Below are 20,239 nucleotides of genomic sequence, written 5' to 3' on the forward strand. Positions count from 1 at the left end.
TATGCCTGATAAGTTTTACTCAGTGTTCTTGGTTAGGTATTCTAATCTCTCTGAGCTTGCCTGTTGTATGGCCATCAACACTACCACCGTCCCATGCAGGTTCGCATTTGATTCGGACAGATGGTAATGAAACAAGGAAGCCAAGAACTGGTGGGCCATTACCTTTAATCCTAGCTTGCATCCAGTGGGTGAGAAATACATACAGTGGGAAAACACTTCTCTTTCCATTCAGGGCTCCCAAAGCCACTGACTCATCTGAGTTTCCTAGAATCAAAGGCCTTTTCACCTTATTCACCTCTGTTCCCCATCTCCTTCTCTCTGCACAAACTGGCTTCTCCTTCAGCACTCCGCCATCATGACTGCCTCTCCTCTACAATGCTGATGGCAGGATCTGAGCAAGAAAGCCCCCGGTCTGCTTTATTTTATAGTGTAGAAATTAAAGCCTTTAAGCCAATATACAAATAAGGAAGTCTCTGATACAAAGCCACTTATCTGAGGCATAAATGAGTTTCTTCATAAGAGTACACTACTCCACATCATGCAACAGTCAAGGGTGTGGGGAAAAGCTTAGTTTTGAAAAGATTTTAGTATTAAGAAGGTGGGAAAGGCTTAGTCTTAAAACTAAGTCTTAGGCTATGAGGACCTTGCCAGCTTACAGCCTGTCCTCCACACCCAAAGCAAACTATAAGCGAGCAAACATATATATCATATTTACAAACTTATTTGACTAACACCTGTCCTTGCCTGTATTTAAGGATTGTTGATCAAGAAGGGATCTTCTCCTCTATTCTTCCTACAATCAGATCTTAACTTACAGGGAATGTGCATTCCAATTTCCTCCCAGTTAGTGGAACAGATTCTCTTTCCACTCTCTTACATACTTCTCTCTAAAAAGGAGTATCTAATGTGCTCAGTACCAATAAAAGTCTGTCGGTCAAATAAGTTTGTAAATATGATATATATGTTTGCTTGCTTATATTCAATAGTTTGCATTGGGTGTGGGAGACAGGCTGTAAGCAGGCAGGGTCGTTATAGACTAAGGCTTAGTTGTAAAAAGACTAAGCCTTTCTAGCTCTTTTAATACTAAGATCTTTTCAAAACTAAGCTTCTCCCCACACTCTTGACTGTTGCATGATGTGGGGTGGTGCACTCTTATGAGGAAACCCATTTATGCCTCAGATAAGTGACTTTGTATCAGAGACTTCCTTATTTGTATATTGGTTTAAAGAATTTGATTTCTACACTATAAAATAGGGCAGACCAGGAGCTCTCTGGCTTGGTTCCTGAAATTAGCATTGCAAAGAGAAGCAGCCAAGATGGCGGAGCGCTGAAGAAAAAGCCAGTTTGTGCAAAGTTTGTGCAGAGAGAAGGAGATGGGGAACAGAGGTGAATAAGGCTGGTGAGGTAGAAACCTTTGATTCTAGGAAACTCAGATGAGTCAGTGGCTTTGGGAGCCCTGAATGGAAAGGGCAGTGTTTTCCCACTGTGTGTATTTCTTGCCCACCCCGTGCGAGCTAGGATTAAAGGTAATGGCCTACCAGTTCTTGGCTCTGTTGTTTCATCACCATCTGTCTGAATCTAATGCAAACCTGCCCGGGCCAGGCAGCTGTGATGGTGGCCATGGCTACTGGCTTTACAAGGTCAAACTCTAATCTCTTGCTAGTGGGTGAGATCACTGCCTTGGACAGAAATCCCCATCTTCTGTGCTCTAGCTACTCCACCTACAACTGGGCATATCACAGGGAAAGTGTAGGTCATAGCTCTTTCAGGTAGAATACTAAGACAGTGTTCCCTAACCAAGTTCATAACAACTCTGTAATATTTTGTTACAGGTTATAGTAGAGTATAAAGATGGCCACAAATTTTTGTACCTTCCTCCTTTGAGAGGTGGAGTTGATTTCTCTACCTTTATAATTTGGTTTGGCCTTTTGACTTGCTTTGGCCAAAGCAAAACAACAGAAGTGATGTATGAGGCCTGAGCCTGGGCCTTAAGAAGCTTTACCATTTTCTTTTGCTGTCTTAAAACCCTGTGATCTCCAAAAACAGCCTAGGCTAATTTTCTGAATGAAAAGGAACCAACAGAGAGAGATCCCAGCCATCTCAGCCAGCCCAGCCAGTATCATTGAAGACTAGTCATCCTCTAGTTGGACCCATCAGTTGATGCACATATATCAATGAACCTAACTTTTAGGTTGTCAAAGAAGGGATGCACAAGCTCTGGTGAATTTTCTAAGTTTATTTATGCATTTGTGAACAGATGGCCTGAGACCCTAGTGCCATCAGCAGCGAGAGGATGAAAAGCCTCAGCCTATATAGGACTGAGTTTGGGTGTATTTCCGGCATGGGGAGGAAACCTCTGTTATCTGTGGCAGTTTAAACAACGGGGAGGTAGGGTGGTACTGACTAAGTAAAGAATGTTCAGATAAGTGGTGAGGGATGCCCCAGGGTCAGGCGGATGTAAGATACTGATCAAGATTGCTCAGGTGGAGAGTCATGGGAACTGCCCTGGCTGGGTCACCTAAAGTTCCATCTGGCTAGTTGAGGCTATTGGTAAGAGGCCTTGGTCCCAAACCTAACACTAACCCAGATCAGCCAGATCAGCCCAGATTAGCAAGACTGCCCAGCTGTCCTATAGATTTTTAATGATAGCAAGTGGTTATTATTTTAAGCCCCTAAATTTTAGGATAATCTGTTATGTGACAAAAGCTACCAGATACACATGGTGATTACACAGATTTTTTAAAATGATGCTTGTTTCCCATTTGGCTGGTGATCTTTGCATGATGAGTTATTCATACTTGGGAAGGAAAGAGTTATGCAGAATCCTGACCCACCATAGGGATGAAAGCTTCCTCCTAAGGTTGTCATCAGTCTTAAGAGGGAATGCCTACACAAGTTATGAACACCACTATTCTAGGAGACCCAGGACCATCCTGGCAATGTAATGTGTACTCTGTGAAACTGCTGGTGGTCCCAGATTTGTGCAATGCAATGGCCCTTAGAATTAATCAAGATAATGTGTAAAGTCTCTGGTATATAATTGACGCAAAATCAACATCTATTTTTAGAATAATTTCTAGGTATTGAAATATTTTACTATGTTGAATTTTGTGATTATTCAGACTTAATTATCAAGTAAGCCTCCATTTTCCCATCAGAAAAGTGTGCGGGGAGTGGTGATAGTGGAGGTGGCAGACTGGACAATATTTCAGGTTCTTTCCAGCATGGTTACTCTGTGATTCATGGGCTAACACAACTCTCATAAAAAGAAGCCAAAACACATGCCCTGAGTGGGCTTCTTTGGTGAAACAGGGGACGTGGCCCGAGCAGCGCAGCACGGCAGGCCATCCGTCAGGCGGCTGTGTCAGCAGCCCAAGAGCAGCCCATAAAGCTGCCAAAACTGCCCTTTGCTTTGCCCCAATCAAAGGGAAGCAGAGGTGAGGCCTCTGTGCCGGGAAGGCCCTGCTTGCCAGAAAAGAGGCTGTGCAGTGTTCTGACCAGGACAGGCCTGAGGAACCCAAACACTTCACGTACCATTGAAGCCACAAATAAATCCTGCGGTTTGAGATCAAAAGCAAGCAGCATAGGAAAATGAAAAATTGATGAGATGCATTTTCTCCCCATCCGTGGCCTACCCTGCTTCTTACCCAGCTCCTGACTGTTTACCCCAGGCTTAAAGCTCCCAGGGACAGTTCTGGAGCAGAATTTTACTTATTTACAATGGAGCTGTGGAAAGGACACTCAGGCTGGGGAGGCTGAGGACCAGTTCTGGGTTTTCTATTCATCAGCCATGACACCACGGACTCTGATGTCCAGGTCTCACCTAAGAAACTGATTGGAGGGGCCTGGGCTGGGCCTGGAGGTGGGAATCACTTAGCTCCCCAAGTGAGTCTCCACTGCAGTCAGGGTTGAGATTTAATCGTTTGAGGCTTTGGGTCCCTCATCTGTCAAAAGGGGATGGTAGAACCTACTTTTCAGTGTTGTGAGATCTGATACACACATGCAGTAGATGTTAAAGGGTAATGGTTACCAGCTGGCAGCTTCCTGTCTAAAGGATCCCAGACCTAGGGCCTTGAGACAGACACACCCTGGTCTTGAGGAACCAGCTATGTCTATTCTTTAATCAGCCACCTTCAATATCAGGAACTTGTCGTGGCTCTGCAGGGTGGGTCTGTGTGGGCAAAACCAAGGGGGAGCCTGAGGAATGGTGTGTGATGCACTCATTCATGGTGTCCTGATCACAGCCAGTAGCACATCCCACAAGTCACCCAGTGAACTTGTTACATCTGCTAACTGCATTTCCTCTTTGAGTGGTAACCAAGTGGCACTTAAAATTAATTAGTAATACTACCAATGAATAGTTTGCCCTACTTACCCAGCCAGTGGCAGGACCTGGTGGGGAAGAGTGTGGTAAGGGAAAGGAACTAGGTGGGTTGGGGGCTCCAGCTACATCTATTTCCATTCATTCATTGATTTATTCTGATGTGCCAGCCTGCATTCATTCAACAAACATTGTCATGGAGGCTGACTCTTCTGGGTGGCCAGGATAGAGAAATGCAGACCCTATGCTTGCCTTCAAGCTGTTCACTGCACAAGGGAGGCAAATCTAGTGAGTAGTGTTGTTAAAGGTCCAACGACCAGGACTCATGTTAGTGGCAAGGTGTTCAGAGAAGAGCGACGTTGGTGCAGGTGGGAAAACTTGGGGAAAAGATCCTAGTACAACTGGGTCTAGATCACTAAAAGGTCCTAGTTTGTGTCCCTTCAGTTTCTCACCTGGGCACATGTCTACCACTCTATTATCAGTCTCCCACTTTCCAATTCATTTCTCCAAAAGCATGGCTCTAATGGTGTCCTTTGTCTGCTCAGTCACTTTTAGTGTCCCCCCCAACCCCCATCTCCATTGCTACCTGCAGAGTAAAAGCCAGATTCCTTAGACAGGTGCTCACGGCCCTCCTTGGCCCAAGCTGTCCCACATTCCAGCCTTGTCTCATCTCCCTCGACATTCCTTCTGGTCCTGGGATCATCCCACATGGAACTATTTGATGTTGTTGGGACACTCCAGGCTCTCTCACATCTGAATTTCCCTTACATAGCCTGAAATGCTTCTTCTTCTCCACACCCCTCATCCCATTTCTTGCCACTGAGCTGTTTGCTGTCTACTCAATAGTCTCTTTTATATCTGTGCACAAATTATTTCCTGTTGGAATAACCTTCCTCTTATCTTTTGTCTGTCTGGTGAAGTACCGGTTACTCTTTCAAAAATAATCAAATGTTTTCTGGAGAGTCTTCTGGTCCCATTAAAAAACAATGGCTTCCTCCTCTGGGCTCCATTTACACGTTTGAATGTCGGTCAGGGATAGCACCAGAGGGTAACAAAACAGACAGAAATAAACAGTGGGTCTTTGACACCTTGGGAGACCTAGGTATTAGAAACTGGTTTTTACTCCTCTGTTTAGGTCCCTGTTAAGGGAAACGGAATACGTCAGCCAGCAGGTGGTAACTTGATTGGGTTAATCTTCATATTGATCTTGTTTTTCCTGGGATTTAGTGTCCAGCTTTTTCCTGGAATCAGGTTCCATTTCTAGGCTAAATGAGCAACATAGAAAATTTCTTGTAAGTATTTGCCTGGCTTTGCAATGTGTTATGCAATTTATGGGTTGAGAGTCTTGCAGACCAAGAGATCAAATACACATTAGGCCAGCCTATAGAAGTTGGGGGGAAGAGCCAAGGGCAACCCATGGTCAATTCTTTGAACTCTATGAATTTAGGTCAAGAAATTGGCTTTAAGTTTTATTTTTTAGCCTCACTCCCCAGGCACAATTTTTTTATTTTTCTTACATTTAATTTTTATAACCAACAATGTAAAAATTGGGAGAACATTTTTTCCCCCATTAATCTTGTCATCTCAAAGAACAGTTGGCTGGAAAAAGTACTGGTTTCTAGTTCCACACAGATCTCTGTGAGTTCCTATCTCTACACTTGTCTCCCCAACTGTAACAGAAAATTACACAAAGTCTCCAAGATCTCTTCTAGCTCGAATAGCATCATTCATTTCTTTCCTGTGTGTGTCATATACAGCAGTAGTCAATGTATAATCCATTTTTTTTCCTACTAAGTACCCACCAGCAGGCTGGTGTCTCTCCTCTATCATCCACCAGTTAGTACCACTGACTTGTTCCCTATCTTCAGGCTCTTTTGTTTGACATTCAAGGTATTCTGTAATCTGCCCACTATTGACATGCTGTAAGTATTACTTACCTCAATTCCAGGCTCAATAGACTATTTTCTATTTCCTCTAAATGCCATGAATGCTCAGCATTTATGTTTTTGCCATGTCTCTAGTGTCCTTTCTGATATCAGCATAAGTAAAATCCTACACATGTTGCCTCAGACCCAGGACCATAAGAGTCCTTACTTTGTATACCAGAGGATTCTGCATCAAGTCACCTGTTCTGCTCATCCTTCTCCCGCATTGGTCCCTGATTTGGGTATTTGGACTCTGCTCATGTTCCTATAATTAACCTCAGGCCTTATTCCCGAGATCATGTTTTGGTAACTAACTTTTTTGGGACTCTAGTGAAGTCTAAGTTCTTGCTTGCTCCTTCTCCCAATCTTAGATTAGTGACCTAACTCTTCTCTGCCCCCATATATTTAACTGATCTTCCTCCAACTGATTGAGACACTTAACTAAAGCCAACTATTAGTCAGCCTGGGGTTCCTTTTCTGATGTCTGGTCTTCAGAGGTGCTTCCTTCCTACTTGGTCTTTCTCCTACTGTCACTTATTGCATCTACCCTCTGTCATCTGACCTTCCTTTTAGCTCAGGATCCTGGAAAGCCCACATCTGACTGCTGCCATTACACCTGGATGAGGCCAGTGACCATCTCACTTAGAACATGCAATAAATAATAAAGGGAATTCTGAGTTCTTTAGATTTAAGAAGCCATGATCTATAAAAGCAGTCTTATACGAAGGGCCAGAATCTTAAAATGCAAAGTTTCTAGTGTTTCTTGAGCCATCTCCTTTTAAAAGCGTTGCAAGAACATTACACTCTTGGTCAGAAACATAGCTCTTCTATAACATGTATAGTCTTTAAAAATATTTTGTGGGCCCTGGCTGGTTGGCTCAGCTGTAGAATGTTGGCCTGGAGTGTGGATGTCCCGGGTTTGATTCTTGGTCAGGGCATACAGGAGAAGCAATCATCTGCTTCTCCACCCCTCCCCCTCTCCCTCCCTTCTATTTCTCTCTTCCCCTCCTGCAGTCATGGATTGGTTGGAGCAAGTCGATCCCAGGTGCTGAAGATGTCTTCATGGCCTCACCTCAGGTGCTAAAATACCTTGGTTGCCGAGCAATGTAGCAATGGCTCCAGATGGGCAGAGCATCATCCCATAGGGGGCTTGCTGGGTGGATCCTGGTCAGGGTGCATGTGGGAATCTGTTTTTCTGCTCTCGGTTCCTCACTTAAGAAAAAATTAAAAATAATAATAAATAAAAATAATAATAAAAATGTTTTGTGGTCAGATGTATATGGTTCCAAATACTAGTACTACAGGTTGATTTCTGTATTACTTTGAGTAAGGTATGTTATGTCTCTGACCACCAGTGTCTTCATCTGTCAGATGCTGATGGCCTTACCTCCATCATCAGATATGTGGGGAATATTTGGATCAGTAATATATGAAAGTCTATCCCAAAGGCCAGCCACTGTCCCCCACACATTGGTTCCTTTACATTCTTTCAATAACAGTCTTTTCCTGGAATTAAACAAATTCTATTCTGAGAAAGGGCTTCTCAAGTTAGAAGACAGCCTCTTGGTTAGTAGGAGCCAGACCAAAGTGGGTCCTTGAGTGTCAACCAGAAGAGTTCAGATCTTTGACCCTCTACCTTCTCATGGCACATGGCTCTCTTAGTCATAGATCCATCTTAATTAGTGTGCATAGCCATCCAATTTCAACATGTTCTCACTGAAACTTAACCACAGGGATCTTGGGAGACCTCTGCCTGAACCTCTGTGGGTAGGAGAGGGAGGTAGAGCTCAGAGAGGGGTTGTTTAAGACGGCCTTATAGTAGACTAGTCTGTACTAGGAGGATTTCAAAGTGATTTGATATTCTTTATCTCATTTTATTTCTAACTGTGTGTGTGTAGGTGTAGTACATGTATTTATTTTTATTATAGCTGCTACAGCTACTGTTACTATTATTATTACTATTAATGGTACTATTGCTATTACACACTACAAAAGAGAGTTGAGAAGTGTTATTACAGAGTGATTAAAGTCGTGGTCATTGAAGCCAGACTGATTGCTTCAAAGAAAAGCTCAATTTTCTCATCTTATTGAAATGAAGATATTAACAGCATTCATTTTATGGTGTGGTTTTTCAATATATATTGAGCTTAGAGCAGTGTTTGGTCAGAGTTAGCACTATATAAGTTGTAGCAACTGATTGTGTCGTTGTTATTATTATTATTATTATTATTATTATTATTATGTGTGGTCATAACTTATCTTCAAGGAAGAAATTTAGCCTTTAATTGATACTGAGAATACTAACCCTCCAAATGCCTGGTACTTCTGCTATTTATAACTTAGGATGATGTGCATGTTATTGTAGCATAGTGTGAAAATACCTTCACTAGGTTCAGTTTCTCAGGTATAGGACCAGGCCTGACATGTAGCAGAAGTACAAAAACAAAGTGCTATAGGGGCCATATTTCTCAAATTTGCAAATATTTACATGAGGGAGGAATGGTGACATGTCAGCACAGTATAAAAAGAACTACAGAATAAAGATATTGCATTTTCATGGCCTATCACATTTAGGTAAATGTAAGTAAAGTTTTAAGTAATAGTAAACATCCAGCAATATTATGGAATAGAAGTTCAAGTTGGCATAACTCTTGGGTAAGCCATTAGTCTTCAGAGGACTCTTGCACAGGTCTTCTCTAGGCTCTGCCTCTGGAACCCTCAGGGGGACCTGATCACTTCCTCTGTCCTTTGGGTACCTTTGGAGGTAATGTTTGAGAAGCACTGTCTAGCTGCATACTCTGGGAAGTGATTAGGAAAGGTGGTAGGATGTGAGTAAGGCCTTGAAGAGTGAGCAGACATTCTCCAAGCAACAGTTGAGAGTCTCAGGTTTTTAAGGAGAAGAACAATGTGATCAGAGTCACTTTTTTTGAAGATCATGGTGGCAGCACTTAGCCATAGATAGGCAGTAAAGAGGCTGGAGTCAGGGGGACTGGATCAGAGGCTTTGGTAGTTGTCCAGGAGGGAGATGAAGCTATCAGCTGATGGTAGGGTGTACTCCTCATGAGGCCATAGCAACAGGCTGGGGAGAAAAGTTAATGTAGTAGGTGTGGGGACCACAAACATTGGGGCTGCTTCTTCATGTAACTGAATTGTGCCTTTAAGGGCCTGCTCATGTACCACTTCCATATTATGATGGAGTGCAGCTGTGTCTGCCCAACTTTATGGCTTGATAGGTTAAATAATGTTCAGTTTATTGTGGGAAGCTCAGGTCAAATGTTAACTTGGAGACCAGAGCTAAGCATTCAGCATTTACTAAGGACCAGTAGCAATGGTATAGGGGTGAAGAGAAGGAAAGTAATGCGAGAACAATGTAAAGGGAGGCAGGGAAGACATCCTGAGGCAGAAGTGAAACGGAGGGTCCTTATGCCTTTGATTAAATTTAGACCTTTTAATCCTAGCTCCAGAAATCATCTCTCTCTACCCCTCAGAGACCTAGGCTTTTCCCAGGATAATCAACAATCCTAGAGGCAACAGAAGATGGTGGCTGGACCTGTCTAATGGTCACATGCTCCAGACTTCTGGCAGGCTAAAATAACATCTTGACCTAAGTTATGTTTCAGTTCCTGAGCTCTAAGGTGGAATGACTTCCTGGCTACTTTCCCATGAAACCAGACAGAGGGACTCCGGAACAGACCTCAGAGCTGTCCTCAAGACCTGAAAAAATGATTTGTTGCCCTTATCTCACTTCCAACCATCGGATCCCAGCACATCCCCAAACCCATAACCCACAGTGTCTATTGAGTTTTCCCTCTATAATCTGTTACCTACATGCCATCAGAGAGTTTGGCATTGGCTTCCTGTTCTCCCATTTATTCACAATAAAATATTTCTCCACTGCAATTCTTGCTGTTTCATGTTTGGCTCTGCTAGCACCTGGTGGACAGACTTCTTCTGTTCTATAACAGAAGTGAGCTATTTCTCTAAGAAAGTCAGTACCAAAAGGAATGGGCAAAACCAGGGTGTATCTTCTTGGGAGGTTACAAGACATAATTTGCATTTTTCTTTTTTGTGTTTAATTAAAATATGCTAGGTGTGAAATGGGTATCAGAGATAGTATGCTAGGAGTTCAGAGAAGGGAAAAATAGCTATTGGCTATATGTGGTGGAGAGGGGGGACTCAGAGAAACTTCTAAAGGAGATAGCATTTGACTCTAACCTCAAAGAGTTGGTAGGACTTTGGGGAAATGGAAGAACATTCCAGACAGGAAAAAGGCATTGAGTCTGAAGCCCTTAGAATAATACAACTTAGCCCCTGACTTTGATTCACAGGGGAGGGATACAATCAAGGCTATCAGCCAAGTGGAAGTGTTCAAAGGTCAAGGACTGTACTTTTTTTTTTTTTTTTTTTTGGTAGCCTTTCTCATTATTTGAGCTTAAATGAAGCCGAACCCTGCAGGGAAAGGAGCACATATTGCTCATGTCCAAAGCCAGGAGGCTTCATGGCCAGGAAACTATGCTGTTGGATAGCAATGCAAGTGACTAATGTGCCCTCCAAGGTCTCATGTGGTCTGAGATCCCAGGAATCTGGAGCAGGCAGGAGACAAGCAGGCTGTGGCTCTAAGCGAGGGTGATTAAGCAAGAAGCAGCCCAGAGTGGTAAAGAGTGTTGTTCTGGGAATTACAAGAGGGGTTCTCACTCCAGTGGCCCTAAGTAAGTCAGAGTACTTCTTTGGACTTCAGTTTCCTCATTAATGCCTCGATCTGATATCCTAGAGGGCCGTGCACTCCCAGCAAGCATATGCCCCATTAGCCAGGGCTGTGTCTTAATGACAGATACAAAAATCCAACCTCATACAGGCCCAGACTTAAGGACAAGTCATTTCACTCATATTCCTGCTCATCCTTTTAAGATCCAGCTAGCTGTCTTCTGCACTGGGAAGATCTGACTCTCACACACAGAGGGGTCAATGCTGCCTTGTGCTTCTATAGCATTTAAGAATATATAATTGTCACAGTCAGGACCTTGCAAGGAAGTGTCAAAAGGACCATCTTCTCTTTGTCCCCTACAGGCATTTACAATGTAGGCAGGCCTTTGAGTTGGGCTCTTCAGAGTACAGTCTCCGCCTCTAACACTCAGCCTGCCTGGCAAGAGGCTGAATAAAGGAGACGGCGACTCCTCAGAGATATGAAATTGCTCCTAATAAAGTTGGAGAGACTTATCTGATACACGGTCTGTGCAAGTGAGCAGCCTTTTCATCCACTTGAGAGTCAGCGTGTGTTCATCATGAGGTTGGGATTCTCCATATCCCAGAAAACAACCTCCTGATGTATGTTTCTCCCTAATCCTTTCCATTACAGGTACAATATTAGAAAGAAAACAAGACACGGAGTTAAGATAATCGTGGGTTCAAACCCAAGGTCTACTGTCTGCTTGCTATGTTTCTTTAGAAAATTCACTTAACTTGTCTGAGCCTTCGTTTCTTCATCTACAGAATTCAGTATAACAATGACCTCAAAGGGTTACTATGATTAAGTAAAGCAGTATGCATAAAACTAGCACAAAGGTTTTAGAAAGGATAAGCTGAACGCCTACTATGGGTCAGTCTGACACCAATACACAAGTGGGCTTCCCCGCAAGTTATTTGCAAAGTCAGGAAAAATGGAGTTTTCTCCCGGGCAGAGGGGCCGGTGGTGAATTGCAGTCCTTCCTAATTGGATTGTAGTAGAAAAGGGTTGCAGATGGAAAGGTAAGGCCAGGCCCACTCAGGCACCAGCTGAGCTTTGCTGTGTCCATTCTGGTGCCCCAAAGGCTCATCCACAAAGCAGGGCTTCACCCCCAGGAAAGCACAGGAGCAGCACTCCAGAGCTGTGCTCCCCGAATGTGACTTTGCTTTCCTGAAACAAGCACAGCGTTTGACCTACCGCCCAGCCATGTCCTCTCTCCTTTGCCAACAGGGACTCTCTCAGACCACCTCTCTCTATACAGTGTGAATCGGGTGACAGTCGCTGAACCACTCAGTATCAGGTTGTCTGATCTGTGTTTGAATTTTCACCAGCCCGAGAAGCAGCGATGTTGCCCCTATGTAACATGTGGGGAAACCGGAGCCAGCAAATCTGTGATACTAGAAGCATTTTATTTCTCTGAGCTTTGTCTGTCTGTGATATCACAGCCTGGAGAGAAGTCCGCACTTCAATCTTCAGAGGAAAATGTTGATAATCACAACACCACAATAATAAAAATTGAAGTAATAGTTACAATATTCATGTTAGGCACTGTGTAAAGGAGGGGTTCTCAACAGGGAGTGACTTTGGATCTCAAGGGACAGTTGATAATGTCTGGAGATGTTTTGGGAATGATATGGCATCTAACGGATATAGACCAGGGATGCTGCTAAATGTCTTTTAATACACAACAAAGAATTATCTGGTACAAAATGTCAATAATGTGGAGGTTGAAAAACCCTAATGTAAATCATTTAAATAAATTATGTCTTTTAATCCTTATAAAGCCAAACTAGATAGGTATAATTATTTTTCCCTTGTAGATATGAGGAATCCGAAGCACAGACTGGTGAGGTCACTTCTGCCAAGATGACCCTAGGGAGTGGGAATTTGAATCCAGGTACCGAGTCTGGTACTCCTGATCAGAGCAGGGCCATTAGCTCATTGGGGTTTCTCATTGCCTTAGTCCATTCAGGATACTGTAACAGAATACCGTAGACTTGGTGGCTTATTAAATACAGATTTATTTCTCATGGTTCTGGAGGCTGAAGTCCAAGATCAAGACACTAGTAGATTTGATGTCTGGTGAAATTCTGCTTCCTGGCAGGAAAAAGCAGCTGCTCTTTTACTGTTCTCTTATATGGAAGAAAGGGCGAGGGAACTCCTGGAGTCTCTTTTATAAGGCCATGAACCCCATCCACGAGGGCTCCACTATCATGATGTAAGCACCACCCAAAGGCCCCACTTCCAAATACCTCACATTGTAGGTTAGGATTTAATATATGAAATTGGGGGGGGGGGTGCACAAACATTTTGTCAATAGTACTCATAGCACCAACAAAGAGTGTCCGTGCTTAAAGAAATGGAGGGGTTGTCCTGTAAAGAGTTCATCTGTGAGTTGCTTGGTCAACAAATGAGCTGGTATTGACTAAGGAATGGTTGCAGATTTATCCCCTCTTCACCGAGGACTGGGAAGCTTCTAGAAGCAGCAGACACTTTTGAAGGTAGAGGAGGTCCTAAAAGTTATAGAGAAGTCCTCCTAAAATAAATCTTGGGCTAAACTCAGACGTATACAGGCCCCACATGACAAGAAGATGCTAGGGTGTGGCCCTAATACATCCTCCACATTCATTCTAACATGACCTTCACAGGGTCATGTTATGTTCTAATGAGAAAACCAATGTGAGAGTGCTTAGAAAGAGGACCAGTGATATAGGGACACAAGGGACAAATAATGTCACATGGGCTGTTTGAGAAAGGAGAGTGACTTAAAACCTTTTAAAATTATGCACCACAAGTCACCGTCTATGACTATGTTTATGGTTGACCATACACGGATGCGACCCCATTTAGATGGCCCAAAATCACATGCTAATTGGTTTTGAGACGGTAGGTGTTTTATTGCTTTGTCCTTTGATTTTTAAACGTCTTAAGTTGGCATTTAGCATTTGATTTGATTACCCCTTCTCATTTTTTATTTATATTCTATGATCTCAGCCAAAGGAGGTCTCCCTGGTGTCTCTCACACTCTAGCCCCTTACTTTCTATACTTAAAATTCTTATTATTCTTTGCTAATAGAGCTTGGAGGGCCATAGAAACTATTTGATAAAACCTAAACATTTTATGAATGGATAATTGGGCCTTAGAGGAAAAGGAAATAACTTTGCCATTATAATAATCACAATCATATAATAGTCACAAGTATTATGATTATGTATAAAGCTTTAAAGTTTATAAATTATTTTTATTGAATCAATCTTGCTTGAACACTATAGCAACATCAGTCCAACAAGACGGAGAAGAGTTTTTTCATGTTTTAGGTGAGAAATAATCTCAAATAAATGAATTGCTCTCTAGCTTTGTTTGTTGCTTTGAAGAGCATAATGAGGCCAAGTTCAAGGAGTCAGACAGATCTGAGTTTAAGGTCTGTTTCTACCCCAGGTAGAAGAAGTGTGACTTTGGATAAATTATTTAACTGGTCTGGACCTCAGTTTGTCTATCTGAAAAAGTTTTGTACACTAATTGATTATCCTTTAGTACCTTTTTTTTTTTTTTAATTCAGTGAGAGGAGGAGAGGCAGAGACAGACTTCCTCATGTGCCCTTTCCGGGATCCACCTAGCAAGCCCACTAGAGGGTGATGCTCTACCCATCTGGGGCATTGCCCCATTGCTCAGCAACTGAGCTCTTCTTAGTGCTTGAGGTGGAGGTCATAGAGTCATCCTCAGCACCCAGGGTCAACTTGCTCCAATGGAGCCATGGCTGCAGGAGGGAAAGAGAGAAACAGAGAGAGAAGGGAGAGGGGGAGGGGGAGAGAAACAGATGGTTGCTTCTCCTGTGTGCCCTGACCAGGAATCGAACCCAGGACAACCATATACCAGGCTGATGCTTTACTGCTGAGCCAATCAGCCAGGGTTATTAGTACTTATTATAATAAAGTGGTGGTTATTAAAATGGATTACTCTGACTTTTTTTTTACCTCAACTTCCTACTGATGAGGCTACTATATGGTTGTCTGCAGCTCTTGGAGACATAAAGTATCATTCTAGTTTAGATCTCATTCCTTTGCCAAATCAAAACTCATCCCTCTCCCTTAATGGGCAACCTCTTAGTTATGGACAAGGAAAAGTAAAGTGTAAGTTATGAAGAGTTACTACAGCCAGGGGCACCCTTCATGATTAAAGGATAAACAAACAAATCTTTACAGCAAAGTAAAATGTTTCTTTTTTCTTTTTTCTTTTTTTTTTACAGAGACAGAGAGAGAGTCAGAGAGAGGGACAGATAGGAACAGACAGACAGGAATGGAGAGAGATGAGAAGCATCAATCATTAGTTTTTCATTGCAACACCTTAGTTGTTCATTGATTTCCTTCTCACATATGCCTTGACCGTGGGACTACAGTAGACTGAGTAACCCCTTGCTTGAGCCAGTGACCCTGGGTCCAAGCTGGTGAGCTTTAACTCAAACCAGATGATCCCGCGCTCAAGCTGGCGACCTCGGGGTCTCGAACCTGGGTCCTCTGCATCCCAGTCCAACGCCCCATCCACTGCACCACCACCTGGTCAGGCTAAAATGTTTCTTTACAATAATACAAACATCTTTCTACAGTCAAATACAAGGGCTGTTTGAAGTTGTTTTTCCTACTCCACAATTAGACAGACGATGAGACTTCATTATTCTTTTATTTACAGAATTTACTCCATCTGTAGCTCAATAAGAAGCAACTCTGCCTTGTGGCCACCAAACAAGCTGATTTCATACCAGGCTGCATTACTGGTGTGCAGCTTCCAGGGGCATCTATATGTCCCACAGTCCCCTCATCTGTGTACATGCTGCAGGTTCCTCCAATCTCCTTAAAAACTGAGCTTGCCATCTCATGCTCCCCAAGCTCCCTCTGTGTCTTGGTCTAGAGAATGACAAGAGCATCTCTTTTGTCAATCAGAACAGAAATCTGGCAGTTACCCTTGAATGGCCGAGATAAGAGACAACCGTGTTCTTCTCAGTTTACCTTTGAGGTGCCTTCCAAATTCAGCCCCTGTTTTTAAATTAAAATCCCACTATCCTCATGATGACCACTCTCATTTTTCCTTTTAGCTGTTAAAAGACTTTCCCAGCCTGACCTTAAAAGGTTAATATCACTGGGGAGTAATAGTGAAACATTTCACAGGTCCTATCGGGAACAGACAGCTGCATGTGCTATGCTAAGGAGTTAAAGAGTTCACCTGGTAAGTAATAGGGAACCAAGTGATGGAGTCAGATTTGCATTTTAGAAAAATCATGAGAGCAGTTTGGAGGTGTGGAATGGTGAACAATCATTTGCCTGTTTGATCCTCTACCCATTCTTCTCACTCTGTTCTATACCGCAGGGAAATATAGTTTCTAGTACCCCTTACCAACTGGCTTCAGACCAGATTGCGTTTACAGGAGACCCAGACGGGAGATTAGAGGGCAGAAGGAGAAGACGAGCCGTAGTATTTCCTTCCATTCTTCCTGCATATCCTCCATGGATCTGGCTACCACTAAATCATTCTCTCTCTGTGGTCCAAGTTCTGGCAAGACAGGCACAATAAGATTTCAGTTTCCTTGGCGTTCTGGAAACAGTATCTCCTCCCTCTGTCTCGCAAGTCCTATAGATGGTAGGAACTTTCTGCTGTGGCTAATATTGGAATTGCCTCACCTTCCCTGGTCAGTTTTCTCTCTCTTCCCTCTGCAGAGCCCACTCCCAGACAAGTCTGATTGTATTCATCCATTTTTGGTCAGCAGAATCCTGGGCCTACGTTCCACACATTCTGGGCCATTATCCAGCCATCCTTGTGGTTTCCAAGCACATTTTTTGAGAGGGACATGGGGACCCAAGCCCCAAGAACAACAGTTTCTTGGGTGTTTCTGGAATGGCTCATGGGGTGGCTGATAGCCTCTTTCTATTTAGCTGGGGTAGAACCACTCCTCTCGAGGCATACACCCTTCCTTAGATGTGGTGGATGGGTTTGTCCACAGGAGAGACTGAAGCAAATAAAACCTGCCGCCACAGTTTCCAAGTGTCCCATCGAGGAAAGCTAAAAAGAAGGTAACACGTAAATTAACTCAGCATGTTTTGCATAAATGAGTGGGAGGCAAATTTAGTGGCCACAAAAATGGGAAGGGGAAGTTCGCCTTCACCCAAATATAATTTTTTCCAGGTTAACCGTGAGTTTCTATATTTTAAAATTAGAAGATTCTGGACTTCTTAGATTTTGAGGTTTGAGGAAGGGTGTGTGTGTGTCTGTGTATGTGTAATTCTTGTGTCTCTAGGCCTCCCCAGTCCACAAACATAAGTTGTGACCTTTTAATAATATTTACTCACATTTTGCTGGCTGTATTTCCTATTTGCTTCCGTACATTCATTAGCCTATCCCCAATATCTTACCACTGGTCCCCTCCACAACCCACCCCCACTTCCTGTCAGGTGGGGCCTCTTCCATGACTCTGGTTGCCATAGGCTTCAACGACACTGCTTTCTCCCCTTTACCTTTTAGACTGAATGGTAGAAAAGGCTTCCTGCATTTGTTGGCCTCTAGGTACCTCCCTATCCTTTGCTGACCCTCCTTGCGTCTCTGTAGAAAGCCTTGCTGAGTTTGTTCTCTCTTTCTTCCAATGCCTTGACGATATACCCAGGTATATCTCACAGTCCCAGAAGGAACTGGAGTACATTCAGGCAAACTTTTAGCATTGACTGCGTGCCTGCTCTGGGCCCGGCTCACGGCTTCCCCTCGTGTTCTAACCGCCCTTGCTGAGGTATGTGTCCGGGAAGCCACTGTAGGACCTATCCCTCAAGGCTGGGTTCCACTTAGCTGTGTCCCTTGCTGCCCTTCTCCTGATGTCCCCAAGGCAACAATCTCTTGCTGTGCCAGTGTGGCATCACATTTCTTAGAGTTTTTACTGTGATGAGGACTTTCCAGTTCTGCTCAGAATTGAGAACACCCCTCTCCCCTGCTGCGACCATCTCACTAAGCATGGCTGCCCTGGTGCCTTACGGAGTGCCTTGATTCCCCAGGACAATACACCCTTTGGTTCTCCCCCGGAGGACTTCTCTGGTCTCTGACAGAGATAGGTGCACTGGTCCAGGAATTGTAATAGGATTAGGATGAAAAGGAGACTATGACTACATAAATCTCAGTGACAATGGATTAAAAAGGATAAAAAGGAAGTTTTTGTAACAACTCAGAGCCTTTCAATGGACTGTGAATTTCCAAAGGGGGTCTGTTGGGCACAGTGTCTTTCCATGTCATTTGGTCATGGAACACTTCCGTCAAGGAGCTTTGTGTGAGTCATCCCGCTCCCATTCTGCTGCTGCTGCAGCCACCGCCACACATCCACATCACTTAGCCTGGACCCCACGCCACAAGAAGAGTCACCTCTTGCCCTGTTTTCATAATAGAGGACTCAGGAAAGACTTCAGCTCTGAGGAGGAAGAAGCTGACTATTAGAAAGAGCTGGCTCTGACCAACAAGCAAAGGGCAGAGAATACACAAGAGGAGCTCTGAGGAATCCAGGAGGGAAGCTGAAGACATGAAGCTGAATTGGGGACACAGCCACAACAAATTGAAACCAGGAACAGGGACCCCCATCAGAAAATAACCACCTTCACGGGGAGCTAGAAACTGTCAAGGCGGAGTCTGAGCTGCAGCACTCTGAAGGGGCCCAGCAGAGCTCCGCCCTAGAGGACAACTCTGCCCAGACAAGGGCAGCTAAAGATCAGCGCAGAAATATATCTGAGAGCTGGAACAAGCAAATAGTGACTTGGAAAGAGTGAAACGGGCCATGATCCTTTCTCTGGGAGAATTGGAGCCGTACTTAAATCAGGCCAATGAAAAAAATGCCTTCCTGTAGAGTGAGCTTGAGAAGAATCTCCTAGAATCTGTTCAGTGACTCAAGGATGAAGCCAGTGATCTGGGGCAGGAATTGGTTGTGCAGCAAAGGCAGAAGCCCAGTTTGGTGGATGTTGAAAAAACAGACACAGATGTGCAGGCCACTGGTGTGATGCCACCCACTCCACGGCACTTTGGGGACCCAGCTTTAGCTTAACCATACTGGGGACATTCAGACATTGTTTGGATAACTCCATGGATAGAACCACCTCAGTCCTGTGGCCCTCAACATCGTGGCAGAACTGCCGCGGAAAGTAGTGTCACTGTCATCCAAACTTGCATCTTGCTGGAACTTCATGTATAAGCAGTCCCTAAACGAAACAAGTGGGCTGACCTTGGGGCAGGACAGCAAGAACAGAGATGGCCCTGACAGGCAGCCATGCAGTTCCAGCCTGCCTCTGGACGATAAAGCATGGGGAAAATGCGTGGAATTTGGGAAGCTGCCTTCAAATCTGTCTTCACCATTGCTGATGTCAGCCCAGGGTGTAGTCAAGATGTTGCTTGAGGAAATTCACAGAAGTAAAGCCATTGGTGTCTGTGTGGTAGTGGTTACCTTTCTTCCCCTCTTCACATTAGGCTTTTTTTTTAAAGCTAGTGTGAGAAATACAGGCAAGCAGGGCACACTAGCCAACTAGCCAATGACGGGGCCCATCGCCGGCTGTTGACCCTGTGAAATGTTGGGTCACAATCCCCAGCCTCCTTGTTAGTATGTTGCAAACATACAGGAACAAACTGTACCCTCTGGAAAGGGCTCTGAGATGTGGGGGCTCAGGCTGCCCATCATTTTGAGCTCGAGTCCTGCTTGGTCTTGAGAGGTGTTTCCACTCTCTGCAGACACCTTATAAGTGATATGTGAGACTGCCTCGGGATCACCCAACCCCATTCAGCTGGAGTTCTCTTCCAGAAGAAAGTGTCCCAAATCTTTATGGTTCAGCAAAAATATGTTTGCTGAAGTCATGTCTAGGACCAAAGCATAGACTAGGCACGTGTTTTTTGTTTTTTTGTTTTTTAAACAAAACAAAAGTTGCACCTCTAGGCCCTGTCCAGTTGGTTCAGTGGCAGAGCATTGACCTGGTGTATGGAAGTCCCAGGTTCAGTTCCTGGTCAGGGCACAGAGAAGAAGCAACCATCTGCTTCTCCTTCCCTCCTCCTCCCTCTTTTCTTTCTTTCTTCTCCTCCCGCAGCCATAGCTCTATTGAGTCCAGCAATGGCTCTGTGGAACCTCCGCCTGTGGCACTAAAAATAGCTTGGTTGCGAGTCATGGCCCCAGATGGACAGAGCATTGTCCCCAGACAGGGTTGCTAGGTGGCTCCCGTCAGGGTATATGTGGGAGTCTGTCTCTCTATCTCCCCTCTACTTATTAAAAC

This window comes from Saccopteryx leptura, chromosome 3 (genome assembly GCF_036850995.1).
Source record: "Saccopteryx leptura isolate mSacLep1 chromosome 3, mSacLep1_pri_phased_curated, whole genome shotgun sequence".
Lineage (NCBI taxonomy): Eukaryota > Metazoa > Chordata > Mammalia > Chiroptera > Emballonuridae > Saccopteryx > Saccopteryx leptura.